Here is a 13,347-nt window from a genome sequence, read left to right on the forward strand (position 1 = left end):
TTGTGCAGCTTGTAACAAGATACGCAGATTACTGAAAAGCACGAAATACAACAATAATGCAAAATGATAACAAGCAGAGCCACACTTATAGAAAACAAATAAAAATTGTTGCACTATGATCACGTGACCCTGGGGTACGCTCTCAATTTTCGGATAGGAGGGTGTTTGCAAAGGTTGTTAAACTCTGACTCTATTTAGGGATAAAAGGGCGAAAATCGATGCCTCCTCGTTTTTATATCAATAACACAAAAGTGCTTTGTGTAAATGTATAAATGTCAAAACAGAAGGAATGTTATCTTGCATCGGCGTAAACATTGGTGTAAAATTACTTTCCAAGTTTATTTATCTAGTATCTCGCCTTGCGTGTATGACATAAAAAAATGCTTTTGTAAACATGTAGATGTGCAATTGTTGTGTTTCCCGATTATATACATAATTGACTAACGTTACAATTTTGTGGTGTTGGAAACTTAGGTTCAAGTTTGCTTCAGAGCAATGTTATAAGTCGAAGTGTGATTTAACTTATCAAGTTGCACTAGCTGCCATGTGGTATCACGGTACGTATCTTGGGACGAAATCGCAGCAGTTGTTTTGTTTTATACTCACTCGCGTGCGAGCTTTGGCCCAAATGTTAATCAAATTCCAAGATACTGAATTCTGACATTTACCGCACCTCAATATATGTGTAGATATCATCTTAATTTAAACCCTGCCCTTCATTTCAGGACAATACCTGGTTGGTAAGCTAGAATTTACATAAAAATCGTACTTACGGGAACCCGTTGGAACGAGTTCTGCGAAGATAGTGTTAATTTCCCTTGACATGTCGAGATGAACTGCGTTTCTAGTATTTAGCTGCTTTTTCCGGCCGTTGTGCAGCGGGTACTGGCAAGTGCGACGTGGTCGCCAGTTTTTACCCATGTTTCCTCTATGCTTTTCGCAGATACAAAGTTCTTCAAGTTGATCAGGGGAAAGGTCGCGTGGCAACCCTGACCTGTTAATGATAAGCTCATATTCTTGTACCGTTCCTCTAAGCTAACCTAAGTGACATGCTCGTAGATGATCACTGATATCACCTGTACATTCTGAAAGCTTTATCAACCTCGCTGAAGACTCGCTACAGACTGAAGCCTCTCTGGTTTCGAAAAAGCACTTGCATGCCATACTACACTTGCAGGCCTTCCAGAATAAATAAAGGGTCAGCGGGTTCACCCGCAATGGTTAATGCGGACCTCTGTTATTCGCGATAGTGCAATCGTTGAGCTTTAAATTCCAAATTTTAGCCCCCAAACTTCGACACATAGACTTACAAATGGAGTTCTATGATTGATTCTTGAAGAGAATGCAGCTGCAATCCAAACTTTCAACAGGACATTAAGCGCGAAACATGACTTTAGTTTTCGAGTTTAGTTCGCAACAACGAGTCAAAGAAGAGTATCGATAGATGCCGACCGCTGAAGTTTGGAGTTATTTGCTGGAGTTATCATAAATTTCACCAGTTTGGGGAGTGAGGAATATCTGAAATTTCACACAAACCTAAGATGTGACGAAGGTAAGCTGTATTTTTGACGAAATCTGCTCCATTGGTTCGATTTTGGTGTGGGCGAAAAAATCGCCAATGCTCGTACATGGGCTGATTCAAACGGTCATAACTTTTCAAAAATCGAAAACGTACAGGGGTTTTTGCATATTTTTGCCTATAAAGGTCTAAACTTAACGGCTGTGTAGGATAGAGTCGTCAACCAGGTCCCAAATCCCAAAACTTAACGTCTAAATCAAGGTTATTTACGGCCATCGGCCGACGGCGATTTCTAGTAGTCAGAATATGCTAAAATTCGCCTTTTCGAATATATTGAGAGGGCAAATTCTAACTTTCTTGGCAAACTAGAAAGGTTTTTAAGCAATCTGATATAAATTTTGTGGCTTAACTATGCGAATAAAATATTTTACGATGTTACAAAATATGCCTATTTTTCAATTTTCGAGACGTTGCGACGGTTCCTACGGACTGGGAAATAGTTATGGCCCCTAATGCAGTCAGAAAATTATTTCGAATCAAACCAAATCTAATTTAGTTCTTTCCTAGGTAAAGTCTTTCTGTTGACAGAGTTTCAGGCAAAATTATTTTTGACGCGAAATTGACCGGGTGGAAATAAGAGAGACAGCCTCTTAAATATTATGTCACAAGATAAAGCTATTTTTCTAATTTTAACAATCATCTGTTGTTCAAAACAATGCAAAAGCAAAATTAAGTGAGTCCTGAAGGGAGGCTAAAGTAAAATTATTCATTAAGGTTTAGGATTCAGTGTGTGACCTTGAAACATGGGTTATTTTCCAGGCCGAAACGCAAATCTCGATTTCTGAATGAAGTACAACGCCTCCTGATCTTTTCTTTTGTCGTAATTAGTTTTCAGCTGGTAGAAAGGGTACAGAATGGGAGTGGTTAGCAGCTTTTTGGTCATGTGACATGTTAGGAGTAACATCTACATTAAGAAATTGAAGTAGCACTTACTTCCTGATGTTTCCGAAGTGCAGTCCATGAAAAACATAGATAAAGGAAAGAAAAGAAAATCACCGGCTATCACATCCCCTCGTTAACAAAGCATAGAAAAGTGGGAAGAGTAATGAGATATTCCCTATACAGTGCCAGAAATTTAATCAAAATATTTAAATGCTTTTCTTTTGGACATGCAGTTTTTATTATCATAGTGAATGATGCAGCTGACTTAATCCTCCCCTGTACTTTTTAAAAATACCCTAAAGATCAATATCAACGCCCTGACAGCAAAGGTGCGCTCTGTTTTATTTTTCATTCTCCTCCTGAAAAGGAAGAGCTATTGTAAGCCGTGTTGCAAAAACTTGGTGACCTGTGTGCAGATTGTTATCCCTTTCGCCAGGGCAAATAAAACAAAGCCATTATATACAAAAACAGGGGGCCTCGCCATGGAAACGTGAAATTAAGGACGTCGAACTATCCTCATTTCAAAACTTATGGGACAACATAAAACACATTGAGTTTTATTTGGTTACTTTTGTATATTAGAGACTTTCAATAGTTAGTTTTGTCACAAAAAAAAAAATTCCACGCCCACAAGCATGAATGCCTCAATCAGGTGGCTGCTACGCTTTTCTTTGACAAAAGTGTGATTACCAATGCACTGAAATAATTACAGAAAAATGTAAATGACATAGAATAAATAGGTGATTAAATAAGCTAATACTGAACATATTGTTTTTCACTTAAAAGTTAAGAAATTGATGAAATATCCAAAAGAACACTTACGTCGAGCTAATATTTCCATGAGAACGTTTCGTACATTGAGAGAAAAGAAAACAATCTCAAATTATGTAGTAACCAGGATTTGTTTATTGCATTTGCAGTTGAAAAAACAGAAACAATGGCAACAACAAACAACTGAGTAACTTTAAAAAAACTGAAATGGAAACTGAAGAAAAACATACTACATTGTCAGTAGAAACATAAGTAAGAACAAGCCTAATTCTGCCTATTCGGTCTATGTTATAGTTATTGTTGCTAATTATTCGATTTATTATTAAATAGAGGAAAATATGGAGATAGAGAGAGAAGGCGAAGAGACAGCTCTTAATATTTGTTTGTATCTCGACCTGATTACTACAGCACAACTTGACTAGTTAGCCATCAGCCTACAGGAAAGGCGACTGCAGTATTAGGATAACGGTGACAGCGATGACAAACTTACGGCACAGCTGTTCATCTGAATTATCACCACAGTTATTTCGCCAATCGCAACGTCTATTTTTAGCAAGACAATCTCCATTTGCACAAGTGAACTCGTAGTTTGCACACTTTCCTGTATGATAATACAAATTATTTCAATTCAAAGACATAAAATATTGAGCCTGTGTATGTAAGAAAAGGGAGAAAACAAACAAAACCTGAAATAATCCAAACAACTTAGACATACTTCTTAGATCTCGAGTCAAATATAGAGGTTGTGCGTTTGCCTCAAAATTCTCCTCTGCTAAATATGTTTGAACCGATAAGCACACAAACGAGCAACTCGCAAGCTCTTGCTACCACAGATTCCCTTGGTAAATTTCAATCCCTGTCGTCTTCAGAAAGGAGAAAGTTGCCGCTGACCCTTGGTCTCTCTGTGTCATTTTTTTCTTCTTTTGACTTTTACACTGATTTTGAAAAAAGGAAGAGACGAGGACTCGGCATTATACTATTTTTGATATCATGAATATCCGTGAATTTCAGCTGTCTTGACGGAAAGGCTTTGTAAATATATATGGAACAAAAATAAACTGAAATCGATGAACATGTTTGATTAGTTTCTTTCCTCCATATCTCATACAGCCTCCCTATCAAGCAGGAGGTGACCAGCTAACTTTAGTTTTTGTTCCGCTTTTGTTGTTTCAATCGGCCCCTTGAAATCATTTTTTAATACTTCAAAGATCCTCAACCTTAGATTTTCTATTGATAGTTACATGTAAATCAAATAAATACAAGCGATGTGTTCAAAATATGCCATTCCTTTAATGTGGTTATCTGAGCAATATTACAAGGAGACGACACAAAGATAGATTTAGATTTATGATACTTACGGCCAGCTGATAGGCGCAGGTAAAACATGAAAGAAAAGGAAAAGTTACTCAATTGGTCTATTAGTATCATTACAATACTATTAAGCTCTATGAAATTTTGGTTATGGCGCACTGGCGACAAAAGTTTACGTGTAAAAGAAAAATTTGTTCGTAAGCTCTACATTAGCAATTTAATATCCCCTGTGTTGCGACCGTTCGCGTTTTCACCTTTTCGCGGTCAGTTAATACAGTCAATTAAGGCAATGCCGATGGGTGCATGACTATATTTCTAGAAAAGCTTTTTTCAAATTAATATGCTAACGCTTGGAGAACTCAATATACTCGAGAAATCTCGAAGTGTTCATTCACTGCACGCATGCGTAATAATGGTTGCTTTAAAAATTTATCATATAGAGCATTTTACGTTGCAAAGTACAAATTATCATTTCTGGTCTCCCAATTAATGCATTTGATTTTTTCCAACGGTAAGATACAAAAGGAATTCATCTCGTATATGAAATCGCCGCTATCTCATTCAATTAGATGCGGTTTATTTCGTTCGATTTTAAAGTCACTTTGGCCATCACAAGAATCGTCTTCATGCCATTATAGTTCTTAATCTAAAGATGGCCCAATGTGACGGTATTCAACCAATAGCCAGTTCAGTTTTGTAAAACTACCTCTGCATATGATTTACCTCACAGCTTTATTTCGCTGTGTTAGAGGTATTCTTGCAAATGAGGGGTTCTTGGAAAATATAGCTTTTTTTCAATATTTTTGAAAAGAGAGTTAGCCTTCCAATTAAAAATTACTTTTTGAAAGTAGCATTTTTACGCTAAGCCCATATAAAGAATAAGAAGATGTACAGAAGTAGAAGTTACCTATCAACCACAGTACTTACTGCATTGTTCGTCTGATCCATCTCTACAGTCAGTGTCCCCATCGCAGCGGTAAGACGCTGGGATACACTTTTGTTGATTTGCACAAGCAATCTTATCGCCTCGACAAGTTACTAGCAGATGATTAAAAGAAACGCATGAACCGTGACAAAACATGGGCACTTCTTGTACATTTTTTACCAAAAATATATAATTAATATTAAGGGCTACTTCATGACTTGAGTAGCTTACTTTTTGTCATTGATTTTTTTAAGATAGACATTTTGCAGTGACTTGCCATCAAAGACAGATGTTTGATAATCATCAACTTCCACTTTACATTTTTTCAGTTTATCGTTATGATTTTATCGAATTCTGTATTTAATAACCTTTTCGTGGATTCATAGTTTCTGAAAGTTTACTTAAAAACAGCCCGTGCAAATTTTTTCTCCGAAAGGCGCCTAAGAAGGTTTGACTCTGTCCCGAGAAGTACAATTTCTTGATGGCAACAAACTCCTGAGGTTAGTTTCCCTTTGTTCTCGATGAGAGATAAAGCCTTCCAATTTACTGAAACTCTCATGAAACGATTGGAGTACAAATTGCCGACATCATACGCAATTCAGAAGTTCACTGACTCGACTGTATGTGATGAGATTTACTTTAACCATCATTGTTATTATTACCATCATTAAAAATAAACATTTATTCTCCGATGAAATTTTCATGGAAACGTTACGAGATGGCGAGTTTTCGATGAAATGTCGCAAATACCAGTAAGACACGCCTCAGTCACGGCGAGCTTCTTACCTGAGATTTAAAGCTTTTCTCATAATTTTTTTTAAATGTAACGCCAGCATGAGATGTTGAATGGTTTAGACCGGTTGTTACAAGTACTTAGTGTATTAGTTCTGTCAAAATTTGGAGTAACGGGTTAACTCCTTCAAGGTCTCCTTCAGATACAGAAAAGCCTGTTCAGAATAGGGTTGGAATTTGTTATGCCTCTATCGTGCTAAACTTCTTTTGGTTATAAGGTTTCATAGGGAATCACTCGGTTGACTAGAAGTTAAACATTACAAAATGGCAGTAGCAACATACTCGCAGATGTGCAGGGGACGGCTACCAGCATGAGCAGTAGAACAACCTGGGGATTCATGACAATCTTGTGGAAACAAAAAAAATTGTAAAAAAATTATTAAAATCGAATGTGATTAGTCAAATCGTTCCTTTTTTGGTAGGAAAGTAAGCAATCCGCTGATTGTTGTGCTGCCGAGCTAAGTTCTCCCACCGATAAAGGAACGATAGGCAGTCTGAGACTGCATATGGCTACTGATATAGCTACTGATACAGCACAGTGATCAATTGACTTTCAACCAATAATTAAAAGGTAACAAATAATCATATAAATAATAACAATGATAGCAATAGTAATAATAATTCATAGAGGGCTAGCTCGAAAACCTAACTCCAGTCTACAAAATGATGCAACTTTGTTTATTTTGCCCGTTCATTTTAATCATTTTTCTTGTTTCATTGTAATTCCTTTTTTGTGAGAAATGAAGACTTCTTGTTGTTGTTGTTGTTGTAATAATTATATTTGTATTTTATCTTTGTATCTTATATCTTATATTATTGTATCGCTTCTTTTTACTGTGTGAAAAAATGTAATTTAAGGTAAAGGGCATCTAATTAGCTTGCTATATTGTGCCCTTCTCCATCCTCTTATCTTACTTGTAATTATTCATTAGACTCTAATCTGTTGAAATGGAGGAAAAAATAAATACCAAAAAAATACCAAAGTAGTAATTACATTAACGATAATGATGATGATGATGCTACTATGGTCACAAGCTATTGAGAAACGATCGAAATTGCGTTTGAAAACTTGTTGCGCAATTTGACATTTCACCATTAGAACTTAGAATGAAGATTTTATGTTGACATTAGCAACAATGAAATGTTCTGATATACACAGTGCAGCTCAAAGATAAGGGGACATTGTATAGAAGTACCATGCGCACGTATCAAGCGACATACGTCGACATACTCGCATAAATACGCGTATGTCCTTCTCGTATGGGCCTTTGTTATTCATTGCTCTACCTGTGCTTTGAGTGGCATTGAGTTGTAGAAAAAAGAGATGGTACTGTAAAAGCGCCGGCTGCTAGCATGAAATGGGCAAAGTAATTTTGAAAACGTCCATGAGAGTAAAAATATGACAGTTCTTTTTATTTATTTAACTTTTTTTTTGGTATTTTATTTTGTTGTATTGTAATTTCTGGTCACTTACACCTGCATAATAATATTGTGGCATTTCTAATAAACTTGTGAGGGAGCAAAAAAGAAAGAACACTTTACCTTTCTTGCACTTGGCAGGGATCTGACCCAAAACGCTTGTACAATCTGAAAAAGTAAAAAATAATCAATTAAGAAATTGGAGTTCGTATCAAACTGAGAAAACTAAAGAGTAGAAATTGAATTATTCATAAATACATTTTGATTAACGATGTTTCTTGTTTGTCACACCATTCCTGAAGCCACTTGAAGTGACTTCTGAATAGGCAAGCTTAACGACAATTTTATCACCAATCTGCTCCTTACAGATACTCATTCGAACACGGTAAAAGAAACTGAATTCGACAAAAACCGAGACTTTTTTATATAAAATTTGATAGAGCATTGTTCAGCATCAAAAGTTCAACGCGTTTCAAATGAGCAATTACCTTCGATGCAAGGTTTTTTTTAGAGAAAAACCCCCCGAGAAAACAGATAGTTACTCGCGGGAAAAAGAACGTTCTCTTGGGATAGAAAAGAAAATGATAATAGTATATACGATAATAATGACGGTGATACTTGTAATAGTAAAAAAATAAATAAATACCAGTCATAATATAAATATGAATAACGATAATCTATGGATGGATAAATTTTCACATAGTCTCAATGTTTTCTAAAACGAAGATCTGATCGGCAAATTAGCATATTATTCTTTCAGATGAACACAAATTAAAGCCATGATAACATCATTCTTTTAAATCAGCCAATCAAGTGACAGACTCTTGAAGCATGCAGCCATCTGGGGACAAATAACATAAAGTTTAATGGCATCATTAGACTATTTGAGCCAATAGCTCTCAAATTCCGCGGAACCCGGAGGTTCGAGTTTCGACTCCTTGTGGGAACTCAAGAAAAACGTTTTTCTTTAATAAATAACCAATAGCTGTTTTGATACAGTCCTTTTGCGAAATTTTAAAATTTAAGCTCTTCCACAAGTTTCTTTTAACGTTTTTTTAAAATTATCTTTATTATTATTTTATTATTATCATTTGTCACGTTTTTGCTTTTCAGTTTTGTTGTTTCGTTTGGTTTGTTTCGTCTTCTTTTCATTTGTAATAATTAATTTCAATTATCACCATCCTTTTATCTTTTATTTTTTTAAGTTATCAGCAGTCAGCGTTTTCTCGAGAACGAGAGACCAAGAACAAATAATGTAAATTAACCAAAATACATGATTGTTAATTCGACCGACAGGTGCTGTAAAGAAAAATGTCCAACATGAATTTTTTTTTCTAATATTCTAGCGCACGGTGTGTTTCCCATCCAATGATAACGATAACTGTACTACCTCAGAATTGCATGATCTCTCCCTTCAATTTTCTTTTTGTCCCTTCCTATTTAATGTACTATTTTACAACAAAATAATTGAGCAGTTTTTCCTTTTTTCGTAAAGGGGAAAACAAGTGAATATGCGAATAAAATTCAGCTATAACGACCACTTAGATCTAGAACTATATAAGCAAAGCTTATTTAACAAGCACTTTATCAGAGATAAAGCATACAGAAGCAAAGTACTCTAAAAAAAATATTGGACAAAAATGCTTAATATACCAAGATAATGGTAATCATAAGATTTAAAATAATTATTTAACAACGGAATCGAAATAATGGAGATGATGATCATCGGCGATGATTAATTATGGACGGCACATTATCAGCAGGTAACAACTGAATTATATATAGAACAACCATATTTTCAATGTTCCACACGGTACAAAAATAGTAAAAAAAATACCTTTCTCTAAGGAGTCTCTCTGAGAATGAATAGTATTACGGTATAATCTAACCGACAGAAAAATACTGCAATCCTACTCAACTACTTTATTAAACAACGACTAATAAATTTCATAAGGGGTGACTCCTGAAGACAGTTCAATAATTATCCTCGATAAACTTACTTAAGCCCACTACAGTCTATATCTTAGTTCACTGCTGAGCCAAACTCACATTTTCCTCCAATGTTTCTTGAAATTAGCAATCTTCCACTATAGCTCTCTCTCAAGGTATAGCTTTCTTCACAGTCGGTCACTCCCAACGATAACAACAACTACCACTACATAAATGAGTCCTTATATACTTTCACAAAGTGTTCTGAAACATTACTGAAGCTTACAAAAGAACTATTTTAACTGCGTCATCATCTGCGTCACTTGATGTCAGCATGAATAAGCAGTCTGGAGATTTCTGGAAGCTTATATTTACAACAACAATTACTCATAACAGTAGATTCTTGCCGAACAAAGTCGAAGGTCTCTAAATATAAATATTCCTTTCGCGATGACAAAAACCGAAAAAAGGAAGATGATGCCGTTAACTTTGGAAGATGTATTTCTGAATCCAAATATCATTCTCTCTCTTAAAATTAGGAGCTTGCAACCATCTGGAGAATTCAATTAACTTCTGAATAAACGGGTTCCTATAATTAGAAATTTATTATCACTTTGTTCCGTAATGATACTCAATCCAACACGTTCGAAAATTCAGATCGAGAGTAATTGAGGCATCTTATGTTTATTATGAAATTTTTTATAAGACTGGTAGGCATGAAACGTTCAAGGCGTTTCAAACGAGCAAACACCTTTGACGCTGAATAATTCTGAAGAGAAACCCTCCGTAAAAACATAGATAGTTATCAGATGGGTAAACACTGTTCTGTTGGGATAGAAATGGCGAGAATGACAATAACAATTGCAATAATGACGATGATGATACATGTAAATAATAAAAATACTAATAACCATACTAATAAAATGAATAATGATAATCTAAAGGTGGATAAATTCTCGTGTAGCTTTAATGTTTTGGAATACCGTTGCTGATCGGCAAATTAGCATAATATTCTTCCTGTTGATAAAAGATTAGAATCATGGCATCATCATTCTTTTGAATCAGCCAATCAAGTGAGAGATCCTTGAAGCTTGAAGCCATCTGGTTACAGATAACAAAGTTTAGTGACGTCATCAGACTGTTTGAACCGTCAGCTGTCAAGACATTTTCCCATTTCCAACAGTTTCTATTTTCCTTTTGCTTTTTCTTTCTTCGTTTTCGTTTCTTGTTTTAGTTTAGTCTCCTTTTGCAAGTGTATATTGATTCGTCTGCTTTTTCTACGACGTTTTTGTTAACTTTTTGTCAGTTATCAGTAATTGGCAAGCGTTTATTTCACTCCAGCGACAGGTGCCGAGAAAAAAAATGTCCAACATATATAGTCTCCTATAAATATGTATACTAAGGCACTGTTTGTTTCCACACCTTGGAGATAAAAAGGGGCACCACGGGATTAAAAAATGTTCCTTATTTTATTTTCACGTTCTTTTCTTGATTTACTGTCTTTTACGACAAAAATGCTTCCTTCGTTTCTATTTTTTTTTCAAGAAGAGAATCGCGTGAGCGAACGGATGTAATATGTTGGCTGGCTTACTCAGGAAAGATAATAGGCAAACAGGGGTGGGCTGGGAGGAGGTTAAACCTTTAACTTTCAAGTTAACCTGTAGACAATAAGTTTGAATATTCTCATTACCTGTCTGCTGAATAATGTATGGATATCATAGGAAGAAGATTCATAGTGATCACCACTGGGAGTGAAAGGCTAACCAATCCCACTTCCCCTGAGAACAATTTTTAAAAGGAATAATAATGATGAAAAGATAAGAAAAACAATATCTCTTGGCGATAAGTTTAATCTAAACGCCCACAGAGTGACGCATGTCGATGGTTTACGGAACATCTTGCAAAGATAGAAAAACACTCAGTTGAAGAAACACTGGATTAGTAGAAAGGCTCGCACATATGGAATAATGTAATAGATAACTTTAGGGAAAAATAACGGAAGTCAAATGACATCGATTCCCCTTTCCCCCTTCGCACCACTCTCTCCCCCCCCCCCAAAAAAAAAACCCCAAAAACCCCAGAAGACTAAGAAAACAAAATGAACTTACGCCTTGTTCACAAGGTTGGTAGATAGGGGTGACGGAGACAGAGTGCATTGTTTGGGAGCCTTTCCTTCTTCGAAAGACCGTGGGAGAAGGGGGAGGACTCAAGACGGAGGGCACAGTTTTTCCCAATACGGACCGACCCTAGGCTGGTAAATAACATTTTATTTCTTTTCCCTTAAACTTAACCAAATTCTTTCCAAAGAGCCCGAAAGATTTAGGGCTGTAATTACAACAAGATTTTTCATAAACCTAAAAATATTTGAGCGAGTAAATGGTGGTTACAATAGAGGTAATGCAAATTAAAGAAAGAAACTTCACCGAAGTCTGTTTTTCATTTTTCGTCCTCCCCCCTTCTCCCACGGTCTTTCGAAGAAGGAAAGGCTCCCAAACAATTCACTCTGTCTCCGGGTCTCTCACATGATTGGCTGATTCAAAAGAATAATGATGTCATGATGCTAATCTTTGATCAACAGGAAGAATATTATGCTAATTTGCCGATCAGCAACGGTATTCGGAAACATTAAAGCTACACGAGAATTTACCCATCTAGAGATTATCATGAATCATTTTATTAGTATGGTTATGAGTATTTTTATTATTTACATGTATCATCATCGTCATTACTGCAATTGTTATTGTCATTCCCGCCATTTCTATCCCAACAGAACAGTGTTTACCTATCTGATAACTATCTATGTTTTTATTTAGGGTTTCTCCTCAGAATTATTCAGCGTCAAACGTGTTTGCTCATTTAAAACGCCTTGAACGTTTCATGCCTACCAGTCTTATAAAAAATTTCATAATAAACATAAGATGCCTCAATTACTCTCGATCTGAATTTTCGAACGTGTTGGACTGAGTATCATTACGGAACAAAGTGATAATAAATTTCTAATTATAGGAACCCGTTTATTCAGAAGTCAATTGAATTCTCCAGATGGTTGCAAGCTCCTAATTTTCTTGCCCTCTTACTGGCTCGATTCGAGGTGAGGTCGTCAACATTCAAAGAGAATGACTTTTTGATTCAGAAATGCATCTTTATGCAAAGTTAACGGCACCTTCTTCCTTTTTTCGGTTTTTGTCATCGCGAAAGGAATACTTATATTTAGCGACTTTCGACTTCGTTCGGCAAGAATCTATTGTTATGAGTAATTGTTTTTGTAAATATGAGCTTCTAGAAATCCCCAGACTGCTTATTCATGTTGACATCAAGTGACGCAGTTGATGACACAGTTATTAAGTAATACTACTAAAATAGTTCTTTTGTAAGCTTCTGGTATGTTCCAGACTACTTTATGAATGTATGTGAGGACTCATTTATGTAGTAAAATGTAAAATGTTATTCACCAGCCTGGGGTCGGTCCGTATTGGGAAAAACTGTGCCCTCTTCCTTGAGTAATCAAGACGGAGGGCACAGTTTTTCCCAATACGGACCTCCCGACGGGCGAATAAATTATATACATATATATGTCGATTTTTTTTCGTTCAGGGCTCCCTATGCATGCATATGTATGTGTGATTAATTTACAACAATTTTTCAAGTGAATTCATAATGCATTCATATAAGCGCTTACGAAGAGTTGCAATTTCATAAACAAGCAGTTAGCGAGAAATAAGAGAGATGGTAAGTTTTG

The sequence above is a fragment of the Pocillopora damicornis genome, chromosome 5, assembly GCF_964200805.1.
Source record: "Pocillopora damicornis chromosome 5, jaPocDami1.2, whole genome shotgun sequence".
Lineage (NCBI taxonomy): Eukaryota > Metazoa > Cnidaria > Anthozoa > Scleractinia > Pocilloporidae > Pocillopora > Pocillopora damicornis.